At 44.9% G+C, this 14,325-nt stretch overlaps 1 protein-coding gene across 1 annotated transcript in view; it reads right to left on the bottom strand.

Annotated features, from left to right (window-relative positions):
• The window catches only part of LOC124606562, a 934,387-nt gene that overhangs the window by 681,475 nt on the left and 238,587 nt on the right, over positions 1-14,325 (bottom strand). The gene's annotated exons all lie outside the window — the stretch shown is intronic.

Here is a 14,325-nt window from a genome sequence, read left to right as displayed (position 1 = left end):
TTCACTTACATTACACCACGTTAACTTTCCTATTACGGAGTGTTTCCTGATTCATTTGGGGTTTTTCCTCCCCTTTTTGGTTAACACCCACAAGAGGCTGACCATAACCTTGAGTTATTGAACGCTATTCACATTACAAGTCCGCCGATCACTATCACAAGTAAGAACTGTTGAGATACATTTGGTGCAAACGTTCAGTGTCAGTGACATCTGAACGTTAGTATTAAGAATATAACTTGGCTTAAGAAAAGCGCAATCGTCCATTTTCATCCTTTCCTGTTTATTTCCTACATTAAACACCCGTTCGTTATACTCAATTGCCCTGCATACAAAAACTCATCAAATGTTTAGATTATTCTATTGATGATGTGCATATTTTTGTTTAGTTATGTTGATTGTGCATTATTTTGTGTTATTATACTTGATTTTTCCCCTATTATACGTTTGACCGATTACGTTCTTCCATTCATTTGTCTGCATTGGAGGCAAAGCGTACAATGTCATCTGCAAAACAAAGATGGATGAAGTCTATTCCATTAATACGTAGAGTTTCTTCTTCCCCCTTTAAGGATCTGAAAATTATTTCAAGTATTCAAGAAATGATTTTGACAATGTGTAACCCCTTTGTCTAATCCCCTTTCAGTTCTCAGTTTCCCACATTCCACATGAAATTTAATGGAAGGTCTTGTAATGACGTATACATGATTCAATATACTAACATGAATTGACCCAGTGTACGGCTTTTATTACACATTTTTCCACATACGTGTTCCATTTCGCTCTATATGTCAATGCTACTTCTCTTTCCTTTTTATCTTATTTATTTTGCTAATCTTAGTCTCTTTTCTAACTGCCTGCACGTGGTCATGGCGTTTTGGCCATCTGTTTCTCCGCCGGTGTGCCTAATTTCGAAGATACCGGAAACGGTAAAGGTGCATGAATTGATTCTGTACTACTAGCCAGCTATCACGTGAGAAGAAAAGTAAAAACGGAATTTGTGGACCGTAGCTAAAGCCACGCGCTTCAGAGTGGTGTCGAATGAAAAGGCTTCGCGTTTTCTAACTGCCGGTCGGTGTGGTCGAGCGGTTCCAGGCGCTTCAGTCTGGAACCGCGCGACCGCTACGGTCGCATGTTTGAATCCTGCCTCAGGATGTCGTTAGGTTTAACTAGTTCTACGTTCTAGGGGACTGATGACCTCTGATGGTAAGTCCCACAGTGCTCAGAGCCATATGAACCATTTTTTCGGACTGACGCCCTCATATATTGTTTGCCTGCCTCTCCATTTACCTTTTTTTCTGAAGGTCCAGTCGTTGTCTTCAATTGCTTAAAGTATTAGAGCTCATCAGCTGGTTCTGTGACCTCTTTGTTCATTTGCACCAGTATTCTCTTTTCGATGCACTGATAATATATTCCATGCCTTTTTTCAGACTTTCTGTATTAAGTCTTTTTGTTTATCGTTGAAGTTTATCTGAGCAAGATGGATACAGCAAAAACTCGTCAGCAAAACGAAGATGTTCCGTTCATAAATACTGTTTCTTCGTTTTCCCACTTCAAGATTCTGAAATCCCCTCTACGATTTCTGAGAACATTTTTAGCAATGTGGAATCTAGTTTCCATATTGCCATAGCAATTATCGCTACTTCTCGCGGTACTGATGAAGTTCTGACAGAAGCTGTAGCATTTAACACAACCGGCTGGTGTGTCACAGCGATAGATGCTGCCTCTCCCCTCTTCACCTCAAGAATGTTATTACATATACTTTCTTTTGCTGGTAATGTTTACGAAGCGTAAATGTAAGGTTGGACTGATAACAGTAATTAGCGGATTACTGACAGTACGATTTATTACTGGAATTATTTCTCATTTCAAACCAGTTCAATTACAGCGTTTTAGCAACGTCCCGTATGCCAGAGAACAACGATAATCGTTTCACACACGAATTTTAAAATCGCAAGAACGCGACGCGAATAATTAACCAGAATACATTAGCGAAGCGGCCTACGAATGTCGACTCATTACCGCTACTACAGTGCTACGCCAAACGTAAGTAGGAAACAACCACACTTTCGGGTGAAAAATTTAAATTGTTTTATTATTGTTGTTTTGATATGTATTCTTTCAATAGGTTTTTTAATTATTAGTTCAAATTTAACTGTCAGCGGGCGAAGATTACTCACAAATGCTGGAACACGCCTAAACCAGCGGTAGATTTACACACACACACACACACACACACACACACACACACACACTGCGGTTAAGCTAATCAATAAACTTACACAAAAGTCACAAAACATGATGACAAATATCCCGACGCGGGGGATATAGGATCCTCACAAGCACTGCCGTCTGTATTTGCAGTATAGGAATGAACTTCCCACGTTATTATCTTTCCGTTTTTTCTTCGTCAGGGTGGGACCAAGCAGCAATGTAGCTTTGGCTCGTATGAAAGAAAGGATGTCCTGAGAGGGGTAACAAACTGCCCTAAACTGCTTGAAATGTTATACTTACAGAACACATCGAATGAGTAGATGCGGCGTCCAGAGTAGTCGTAAGAAAGAAACTCGTTCTTCTGTGCGAAGTTCTTCATCCCAGAGTACTAACTACATCCAACGCCGTCAATTATTTCTTTCTAAGATACGTCTTCCCTGGAATTTCTACCCTCTAAGGCTCCCTGTAGTGTCAGAGAAGTTTTTCCCAGATATCTGATCAAACATCCATTCATCCAATCACATCCTCTAGTTAACATTCTCCAAATGTCCTTTTACTCGTCCATTCCGCAAATCGCATCCTCATTCCTTCTCCGTCCGTTTACTTTTCACCATCCTACAGTTAACATTCAATCTCAGACGCTTCCATTCTTTTCTTTTATGGATTTTTGCACAGTCCATGATTCAATTCCGTATAATATTGTGCTCCAGACGTACATTAGCAGACATTTCTTTCTCATATGTTAGATACTAGTAGGTTTCCTTTATCGATGAATGTCCGCTTGGCTATTATGCCTCTAATGTACTCCGTGTTTTGTCGTCTACGCATGACTCTGCATCGAAGATAGCACAATTTCCTCACACCTTTTACTGTGTAGACCACAGTTTTGCTATTAAATTTGTCGCTATACTTCTTCTTCCCTCTGACACTTCTGTATTTCTTTGGGTTACTCTTAATCGATTCTCTATGCTTACATGACTATGCGCTGTGTTTCATAGTTCCTTCCTCGCTGAGGACAGCAGTGCCTTAAGAAAACCTTGTTAATTATATCCTTACATCCTGACTTCAAACTCATTTCTAAATCTTGCTTTTATTTCCATCGTTGTTTCTGCCACATACAGGTTGAACAGCAACGAAAATACTTTGTACGAGGGTCACTCCAAAAGAAATGCACACTATTTTTTTTATCCATCTTTTATTCTACATGTTTGAAAGTTTTACAGTGTGTAGATACATCCTTTAGGAGCAATAATTTCATTTCTCCACACAATTTCCATCCCTCTCAACTGCCTTACGCCATCTTTGAACCAGCGAATGTATACCCGCACGGTAAAATTCTGGACCAACTTGTTGGAGCCACTGTTTGGCAGCGTGCACAAGGGAGTCATTATCTTCAAACCTTGTTCCACGTAGAGAGTCTTTCAGTTTCCCAAAGAGATGAGAGTGACATGGAGCCAGGTCAGGACTGTAAGGCGGGTGTTTCAGTGTTGTCCATCTGAGTTTTGTGACCGCTTCCGTGGTTTTTTGACTGACATGTGGCCGCACATTGTCGTGCAACAGCAAAACATCCTGCTTTTGCCCTATGTGGTCGAACACGACTCAGTCGAGCTTGAAGTTTCTTCAGTGTCGTCACATATGCATCAGAATTTATGGTGGTTCCACTTGGCATGATGTCCACAAGCAAGAGTCCTTCGGAATCGAAAAACACCTTAGCTATAACTTTTCCAGCAAAAGGTGTGGTTTTGAATTTTTTTTTCTTAGGTGAATTTGCATGATGCCACTCCACTGACAGCCTTTTCGTCTCTGGTGAAAAATGATGGAGCCATGTTTCATCAACTGTCACAATTCTTCCAACAAATTCATCTCAACCATTCTCGTACTGTTCCAAAAGTTCGCTGCATACCGTTTTTCTTGTTTCTTTGTGAGCCACTGTCAACATCCTGGGAACCCACCTGGCACAAACCTTTTTTAACGCCAACACTTTCAGTATTCTGCAAACACTCCCTTCCCGTATCCCAACGTAGCGTGACAATTCGTTCACTGCGATGCGTCTGTCAGCAGTCACCAATTCGTTAACTCTCAACACATTGTCTGGAGTGTGTGCAGTAAGAGGCCTGCTGCTGTGAGGACAATCCTCAATATTGTCGTGTCCGCTTTCATCACGTAACCTGCTTGCCCACCGACTAACTGTACTGCGATCGACAGCAGCATCTCCATACACTTTCTTCAACCTCTTGTGGATGTTTCCCACTGTGTCGTTTTCACAGCACAGGAATTCTATGACAGCACGTTGCTTCTAACGAACGTCAAGTGTAGCAGCAGCCATCTTGAAGACATGCTGTGACGGCGCCACTCACAGGAACAGGTTGAACTGAGTTTGAAAACAAGCGGGAAGAATGTATCCACACACTGTAAAACTTTCACGCATGCAGACTGAAAACTGTATTTTTACAAAAATAGTGTGCATTTCTTTTGGAGTGACCCTCGTTTCCCTGCCCTACCCTTCTCAATCCGAGAATTTACCTTTTGAGCTTCCATTCTTATTGTTCCCTCTTGCTTCTTGTACATATTGTATGCTCTCTGTCTTGCCGTGTAGTTGAATTAGTTATTTCTCTGAGGACTTAAAACAGCTCGCACCACTTCAAGGTGCTTAATGGCTCTTCTAGATCAACAGATTCTATGAATGTGACTTATATTTTTCTCATGCCTAATTTCTGATATCGCACTTAACGTTTGAAAAGCCAAACATGCATGGGCTGACGTGCTGAGTGTCCGATAGCTCTCTCATTTATGCGCCCTTAACGCGGCATCGGGGTTGAGTGGATTGTATTATCTCTAGTCGGATGGAATTCTCCAGTCTGACAGATTCCACACACAGACTTGAATAATAGTTTGGTTTTCTCTTCACAAATTATACAATACGAGGAGGGCTCAATAAACAATGCAACACTCTTTTTTTTCTGAGAGCACATCCGTTTTATTCAGGATTCCAATACATCATATTATTCCCCATTCTTTTGACTACAAAACCTTATTTTTCAACATCCTCATTGCGAGGAACTGTATGCCCGCGTGGTTCCACTCTTGTGGTCGACGTCGTGGCTACTGCCTTGCTGCACCAAAACCTCTCCGTCACCCACGTACTGCTTCCCGCGGAGGGCATCCTTCATTGCGCAAACAGACGGAAGTCGGAAGTTGCGAGATCCGGGCTGTGAGGTGGATGAGGAAGAACAATCCAATCAAGTTTTGTGAGCTCCTCTTGGGTGCGCAGACTTACGTGAGGCCTTGCATTGTCGCTTAGGAGGAGGCCTCGCGTTGTCATGGAGATGTTCGTTTGCATATTTGTGCCGACGAACACACTGCAGGAGCATAGTACTATGTGCGGCCGGCCGGGCATGGGAGAGTGGACTGGTTTCCGCGATCTTGTTGCGATGATGCCTCGCCCAACGGCTCACCGTGTTTTTGTTCACTGTTATGTGTGTGTGTGTGTGTGTGTAGACATTCTGCAAGTGCCTATGAACATCTACAATGCTCTGGTTTTTCGACAAAAGAAAGTCAGTGACAGCTCTCTGCTTGGAACGCTCCTCCGTTAGAGACGCAATGTATAAGACAGGCGAAATACCCTCAGACTTCAAGAAGAATATAATAATTCCAATCCCAAAGAAAGCAGGTGTTGACAGATGTGATAATTACCGAACTATCAGTTTAATAAGCGACGGCTGCAAAATACTAACACGAATTCTTTACAGACGAATGGAAAAACTGGTAGAAGCCGACCTCGGGGAAGATCAGTTTCCAAAGGACCTGGAAGAGCAGTTGAACGGAACGGACAGTGTCTTGAAAGGAGGATATAAGATGAACATCAACAAAAGCAAAACAAGGATAATGGAATGTAGTCGAATTAAATCGGGTGATGGTGAAGGGAATTAGATTAGGAAATGAGACGCTTAAAGTAGTAAATGAGTTTTGCTATTTGGGGAGCAAAGTAACTGATGATGGTCGAAGTAGAGAGGATATAAAATGTAGACTGGCAATGGCAAGGAAAGCGTTTCTGAAGAAGAGAAATTTGTTAACATCGAGTATAGATTTAAAGTGTCAGGAAGTCATTTCTGAAATTATTTGTATGGAGTGTAACCGTGTATGGGAGTGAAACGTGGACGATAAATTGTTTAGACAAGAAGAAAATAGAAGCTTCCGAAATGTGATGCTACAGAAGAATGCTGAAGATTAGATGGGTAGATCACATAACTAATGAAGAGGTATTGAATAGAATTGGAGAGAAGAGAAATTTGTGGTACAACTTGACTAGAAGAAGGGATCGGTTGGTAGGGCATATTCTCAGGCATCAAGTGATCACCAATTTGGTATTGGAGGGCAGCGTGGAGGGTAAAAATCGTAGAGGGAGACCAAGAGATGAATACACTAAACAGATTCAGAAGAATGTAGGTTGCAGTAGGTACTGGGAGATGATGAAGCTTGCACAGGATAGAGTAGCATGGAGAGCTGCATCAAACCAGTCTCTGGACTGAAGACCACAACAACAACAACTATCGGAACTTCAAACTGTTGGGGATTGAAATGGGAGAATTCCACGATGTCTCACAACAAATTTCGAACTTTTTCAACGAAAACACGCTGAGAAAAAAAAAAGTGTGGAATTACTTATAGAACGACGCTCGAAAATTCCGCTGGAAGGTTGTGTATTCATCCAATCTTGTTTTATCGCAGTGGCCAGGATTTTCTTTTGTAAAAAGCAATGTACGCTTCTTTGAAGTTACTAGGTGTGACAGCCTCATTCTAGCACTCACAAAATCTTTAGGGCAATCACCGTCACCTTTGTGTCTTCCGCCAAAAAAGAGTCGTCTTCATACAGACTGTGAATCAACACCGTTGGGCATTGTCGCATAGCTGTTAGAAAGAAGTACAGGGAAGCGAAACACCACCAATAATATTTTTTCCCCTGCAGCCGCTCTTTGATGGGTCTGTTCGTGATCTCTTTAACAGCGAGTGTCAGCGTCACGCCTCTTCCTGAAAGAACGGCTTCCCGCCTGTTCGGCGGTTCCCCTGCCGCCATTCTTGAGACGGCCCGTTACGGCGTATCGCGAGTGTCGTTCTTGCGCGCCGGCCGCGGAATGCGAGCGGCGAACTCGTGGCTCGCACGGCCCCAAATAATCCCATTACGGCGCGTGAATCACGAGACTGCCGCTAACACACGACAAATTTATCGAGCAATAATGGCAGCAATTACGGCAAAAAACACGGGGTGAGGGCGCTCACAATGGTCGCCAGTAAATCCCCGGGTTCCTGCGTCACGCCGGCCTGTAATCCTGGACCGCTCTGGTCACGAAACACGCCGCGCTCGTACATAACACACAGCCGCCAGGTAAACGGCCTTGACATTGTTTGCTCGCCTCTGCTGACCGCAGAACACGTTTCGGCAAACGTAGCTGCCAGCCATCCTAAGCTCTTCAGAATCTGTATCAGAAATCCAGTCTACATTTCTGAGGATAACTGTTGAGTGTGTGACAGAGGGTGCTTCCCGTTGCACAGCACCCATTACTTTCATTAACAGGGCATAGGAAAATGACAGCACGTACGGGAGATTTTTATTTGTTTTATTCAATCTTCACGAGAGCTGCAGGTTAGATTTGTAGCAGACTGAAGAAGTGTTGCTGCAAATACGAGAGAGATGTACATCTACATGGCCGGCCGCGGTGGCCGTGCGGTTCTAGGCGCTCCAGTTCGGAGCCGCGCTGCTGCTACGGTCGCAGGTTCGAATCCTGCCTCGGGCATGGATGTGTGTGATGTCCTTAGGTTAGTTAGGTTTAAGTAGTTCTAAGTTCTAGGGGACTGATGACCACAGCAGTTGAGTCCCATAGTGCTCAGAGCCATTTGAACCATTTTTTTGTACATCTACATCTACATAAATACTCCGCAATCCAGCATACGGTGCGTGGCGGAGGGTACCTCGTACCACAACTAGTATCTTCTCTCCCTATTCCACTCCCAAACAGAACGAGGGAAAAATGACTGCCTATATGCCTCTGTATGAGCCCTAATCTCTCTTATCTTACCTTTGTGGTCTTTCCGCGAAATGTAAGCTGGCGGCAGTAAAACTGTACTGCAGTCAGCCTCAAATGCTGGTTCTCTAAATTTCATCAGTAGCGATTCACGAAAAGAACGCCTCCTTTCCTCTAGAGCCTCCCACCCGAGTTCCTGAAGCATTTCCGTAACACTCGCGTGATGATCAAACCTACCAGTAACAAATCTAACAGCCTGCCTCTGAATTGCTTCTATGTCCTCCCTCAATCCGACCTGGTAGGGATCCCAAACGCTCGAGCAGTACTCAAGAATAGGTCGTATTAGTGTTTTATAAGCGGTCTCCTTTACAGATGAACCACATCTTCCCAAAATTCTACCGACGAACCGAAGACGACTATCCGCCTTCCCCACAATTGCCATTACATGCTTGTCCCACTTCATATCGCTCTGCAACGTTACGCCCAAATATTTAATCGACGTGACTGTGTCAAGCGCTACACTACTAATGGCGTATTCAAACATAACAGGATTCTTTTTCCTATTCATCTGCATTAATTTACATTTATCTATATTTAGAGTTAGCTGCCATTCTTTAGACCAATCACAAATCCTGTCAAAGTCATCTTGTATCCTCCTGCGGTCACTCAACGACGACACCTTCCCGTACACCACAGCATCATCTGCAAACAGCCGCACATTGCTATCCACCCTATCCAAAAGATCATTTATGTAAATAGAAAACAACAGCGGACCTACCACACTTCCCTGGGGCACTCCAGATGATACGTCGTCTTTGGTCGACTGAGAGTTTCCACCTTTTACATTACTAGCAAGAATGGTAGAGGAGAAATGTAACGACATACAATCATGTATCCCATGGGGAAACATACGTACCGCCCCCAGGAGAATTAAAGAGGCCTTTGGACAAAATAGACGCAGCTCTGTGAATATCAAGAGAGACGGGAAACCAGTCCTAACCAAAGAGGGGAAAGCTGAAAGGTGGAAGGGGTATACAGAGGGCCTACATAGAGAAGATGAACTTAAAGGCAACTTTACAGAAAGCGAAGATTACTTAGATGAAGATGAGATAAAAGATATGATACTGCGAGAAGAATTCGACAGAGCGCTGAAAGATCAAAGTTGAAACAAGGCTCCTGGAGAATACGACATTCCGTCTGAACTACTGATATCCTTGGGAGAGCCATCAATGACGAAATTATACCGTCTGGTGTGCGAAAGGCTTGAGAATGGCGAAATAGCGTCAAGAAGAATTTAGTAATTCCAAGTCCAAAGAAAGTACACGCTGACAGATGTAAATATTACCGACCTATCAGTCTGCAAAATACTAACATGCATTATTTACAGAAGAATGGAAAAACTAGTTGAAACCGACCTCATGGAAGATCACTTTGGATTTCGAAGAAATGTACTTACACGCGAGGCAGAAGAGACCCTGCGATTCCTCTTAGAATACAGGTTAAGGGAAAGTAAACGAACGTTTATTGTTTTTGTAAATTGGAGAAAGCTTTTGGCAATGTTCACTGGAATACACTCTTTGGCATTCTGAAGGTAGCTAGAGTAAAACACAGGAAGCGAAACGTTGTATACAACTTGTAAACAAACCAGAAAGCAGTTATAGAGAGTGCGGGGCATGAAAGGGAAGCACTAGTTGAAAAGGGACTGCGACAGGATTCTAACATATCCCGATGTTATACAGTTGGAGGCAGCAAAGGGCTTGGAGGAACACTTCAGCAAATGGCTTTGAGCACTATGGGACTCAACTGCTGAGGTCATTAGTCCCCTAGAACTTAGAACTAGTTAAACCTTACTAACCTAAGGACATCACAAACATCCATGCCCGAGGCAGGATTCGAACCTGCGACCGTAGCGGTCTTGCGGTTCCAGACTGCAGCGCCTTTAACCGCATGGCCACTTCGGCCGGCAACACTTCAGCAGGTTGGACATGGTCTTCACGGGAGGATATAAGACGAACATCATCAAAAGCAAAACAAGGGTAATGGAATATAGTCTAATTGAATCAGGCGATAATGACGGAATTACATCAGGAAACAACACACTAATAGTAGTATATGAGTTTTGCTGCTTCGGTAGTAAAATAAATGATGATGAAGGGATTTCTGAAGGAGAGAAACTTATTAACATCGATATACGGATTTGAACGTTAAAAGGTATTTGTCTGGAGTGTAGCCTTGTATGGAGGTGAAATGTGAACTATAAGCAGTTTAGACAAGAAGAGAGTAGAAGTTGATCAAATGTTGTGCTAAGAAGAATCTTGAAGGTCAGATAGGTACACCGCATAATAATGATAAGGTACTCAATAGAATTGGGGAGAAAAGAAATTTTTTGTATTAACTTTACTGAAAGAAGGGATCGCCTGATAGGACACGTTCTGAGACATCAAGGAATCGTCAGTTTAGTGTTGGAGGGAAGCGTGAGGGTAAAAATTGTAGAGGGGGACCAATCCAGTAAGCACGTCCATAAGGATCTAGGTTGCAGTAGTTATTCGCAGTAGTTATTTGGAGATGAACGGCTTGCACAGGATGGAGTAGAGTGGACAGCTGCATCAAACCAGTTTTCGGACTGAACACCACCACCAACACCATCACCACCACCACCACCACCACCACCACAACAACAACAACAACACGTTTCTCGCCATTCCCATAAACCTGCGACTATCGGCACGTGTCAGTCTATTCAGGCGAATGCTGCCACTCCCGTTTCCAATGTTGCACGGCGCACCACTATCAGGAAGTCTCTGCTGTCGTGTGAAGGGAAGCCGCTACAACTGTCCCCCTACGTCGCTCCTCTCTGGCACTAGTCGTGTGGGCCTTTAAGATCCCGCATACCGTTGAGTACGAACCTCTTGAACTCATGGATTCTACTACACTCCTGGAAATTGAAATAAGAAACCGTGAATTCATTGTCCCAGGAAGGGGAAACTTTATTGACACATTCCTGGGGTCAGATACATCACATGATCACACTGACAGAACCACAGGCACATAGACACAGGCAACAGAGCATGCACAATGTCGGCACTAGTACAGTGTATATCCACCTTTCGCAGCAATGCAGGCTGCTATTCTCCCATGGAGACGATCGTAGAGATGCTGGATGTAGTCCTGTGGAACGGCTTGCCATGCCATTTCCACCTGGCGCCTCAGTTGGACCAGCGTTCGTGCTGGACGTGCAGACCGCGTGAGACGACGCTTCATCCAGTCCCAAACATGCTCAATGGGGGACAGATCCGGAGATCTTGCTGGCCAGGGTAGTTGACTTACACCTTCTAGAGCACGTTGGGTGGCACGGGATACATGCGGACGTGCATTGTCCTGTTGGAACAGCAAGTTCCCTTGCCGGTCTAGGAATGGTAGAACGATGGGTTCGATGACGGTTTGGATGTACCGTGCACTATTCAGTGTCCCCTCGACGATCACCAGTGGTGTACGGCCAGTGTAGGAGATCGCTCCCCACACCATGATGCCGGGTGTTGGCCCTGTGTGCCTCGGTCGTATGCAGTCCTGATTGTGGCGCTCACCTGCACGGCGCCAAACACGCATACGACCATCATTGGCACCAAGGCAGAAGCGACTCTCATCGCTGAAGACGACACGTCTCCATTCGTCCGTCCATTCACGCCTGTCGCGACACCACTGGAGGCGGGCTGCACGATGTTGGGGCGTGAGCGGAAGACGGCCTAACGGTGTGCGGGACCGTAGCCCAGCTTCATGGAGACGGTTGCGAATGGTCCTCGCCAATACCCCAGGAGCAACAGTGTCCCTAATTTGCTGGGAAGTGGCGGTGCGGTCCCCTACGGCACTGCGTAGGATCCTACGGTCTTGGCGTGCATCCGTGCGTCGCTGCGGTCCGGTCCCAGGTCGACGGGCACGTGCACCTTCCGCCGACCACTGGCGACAACATCGATGTACTGTGGAGACCTCACGCCCCACGTGTTGAGCAATTCGGCGGTACGTCCACCCGGCCTCCCGCATGCCCACTATACGCCCTCGCTCAAAGTCCGTCAACTGCACATACGGTTCACGTCCACGCTGTCGCGGCATGCTACCAGTGTTAAAGACTGCGATGGAGCTCCGTATGCCACGGCAAACTGGCTGACACTGACGGCGGCGCCATTCGACGGCCAACACCGCGGTTCCTGGTGTGTCCGCTGTGCCGTGCGTGTGATCATTGCTTGTACAGCCCTCTCGCAGTGTCCGGAGCAAGTATGGTGGGTCTGACACACCGGTGTCAATGTGTTCTTTTTTCCATTTCCAGGAGTGTATATTCGCACGACTGTTGACCTCGACGATAAACTGGAATCTCGATAGACCACTACCCTCCCGCTATCAAATACCAACTCGTACCAGTCCACGTATCTCCTTCTTGCACAATGTATAAGGCGATCTTCTCACAAACAACCAAGATTCAAATACGATTTCTGAATGAGAAATATGCTGCGTAGTTTTCTTTATTGATGCGCAAGATATAAACTTGTGAGATCGGACAACCTTGTTCAAATAGCTTATATTATAGATAGAAATAGCGCACTTAAAACTTTCTACTACATTATCTAATCAGAAGTATTCGCACACCGCCATGTAATGCGGTATTGGCCACTACATGTCGTGAGCGGCGGACCCGCCAGTGTAAAAGGAGGCGGGACGTCATACGTTGTCGGTAGAGAAACAGTAACAACAAAATGGGTCGTACAGGAGAGCTCAGTGACTTTGAAAACTGGATTTCATTGGATGTCACCTCAGTAACAAGTCCATCAGCGACGTTTCAACACTTCTAAATCTGCCCAAGTCCACTGTTCTTGACGTGAATATGAAGTGGAAGCGCGAAGGAACAACGACAGCTAAAACGAGACCAAACAGATATTGACGCAATGTGAAGGGCAGTTGTGAAAATCACACGAAATCACCGGAAGGAATCAGTGGAGAATCAGAAGTGCGACTGTCAGTACAGCTAGCACAGAGACTGTGCTTAGGGATTTAATAAGGACGTGGTACAGCGGTCGAACAGCCCCTCATAAGCTATACATTTCTGTTGTCAATGGTAACAGAGGCTTGAGGTGATGGTCAATGCTACTGGAAAGTGGATGGCTGAAAACGAGTAACTTGGAATAGTGAATCACACCATATCCTGTGGCAATATGATGGAAATGTTTGGGTTTGGCGAACGTCTGGAGAGCGTTACCTGCCTTCATTTGTAGCGGCAAAAGCGCACGCAGAGGAGGTGGTCCTACGGTATGGAGATATTTAAAATGTTTACGGTGTCGTCCCCTTATTGCTTAAGAAGATGCTAAATGCGGAAGGATGTGTAAAAACATTTTACAGCCTTGTGGACTGCGAATAGTCAGTGAAGAGTTCGGACACGATTATTGTTTTCACCAACATTCCAATGCACCCTGTTATAAAGAAGGATCTGTCAGGCAGTGGTTTGTGCCCCAAGAACATTACTGAGACGGACTGGTCTGCCAAGAGTCCCGACCTGAACCCAACGGAACACCATTGGGATGAGTTAAAACGTCGGCATCGCTCCAGACCCCAGCATCTCTGGTTTCAGATCTTGAGGAAGAATGGGCTGCCACTCCTCCACAGGACTTGACACACCTCGCTGAAAGTGTTTTCAGCACAGCTCAAACCATCATAAAGACGAAGGTTGGACGCACCCTACATTAATGTTTGCTATTAGTAATCCGTATACTTGTGAACAGACCTCGTATCCTTACGTCGCTTTGTAAGGCAACGTGACAATGTGACCGGCAACATAGACGCTGAGAAGACCAAAAAGCTATTCTTCCTTAAACGCACTCTTGAAACAACGGGCTAGCTACCTGACTTTTAAGAAAGTTGAAGACTTGTCTACATGAGTGATACCGCCTCAGGCAACGTCGCCCACTCAACTCAACTGGCTACCACTTGATACAAAGAATTGAAGCTCTCTTGAATTGTCGACCATGAAAGATAATTCCCTAAAAAGAGAAAGAAGGTGATAGTATCCGATAGCGGAACAAGTTGCTCTCACATTCATTAAATATATACC

The sequence above is a fragment of the Schistocerca americana genome, chromosome 3 (genome assembly GCF_021461395.2).
Source record: "Schistocerca americana isolate TAMUIC-IGC-003095 chromosome 3, iqSchAmer2.1, whole genome shotgun sequence".
Lineage (NCBI taxonomy): Eukaryota > Metazoa > Arthropoda > Insecta > Orthoptera > Acrididae > Schistocerca > Schistocerca americana.
Note: the sequence above shows the minus strand (reverse complement) of the source record. Positions and strands in the feature narration are given on the sequence as shown.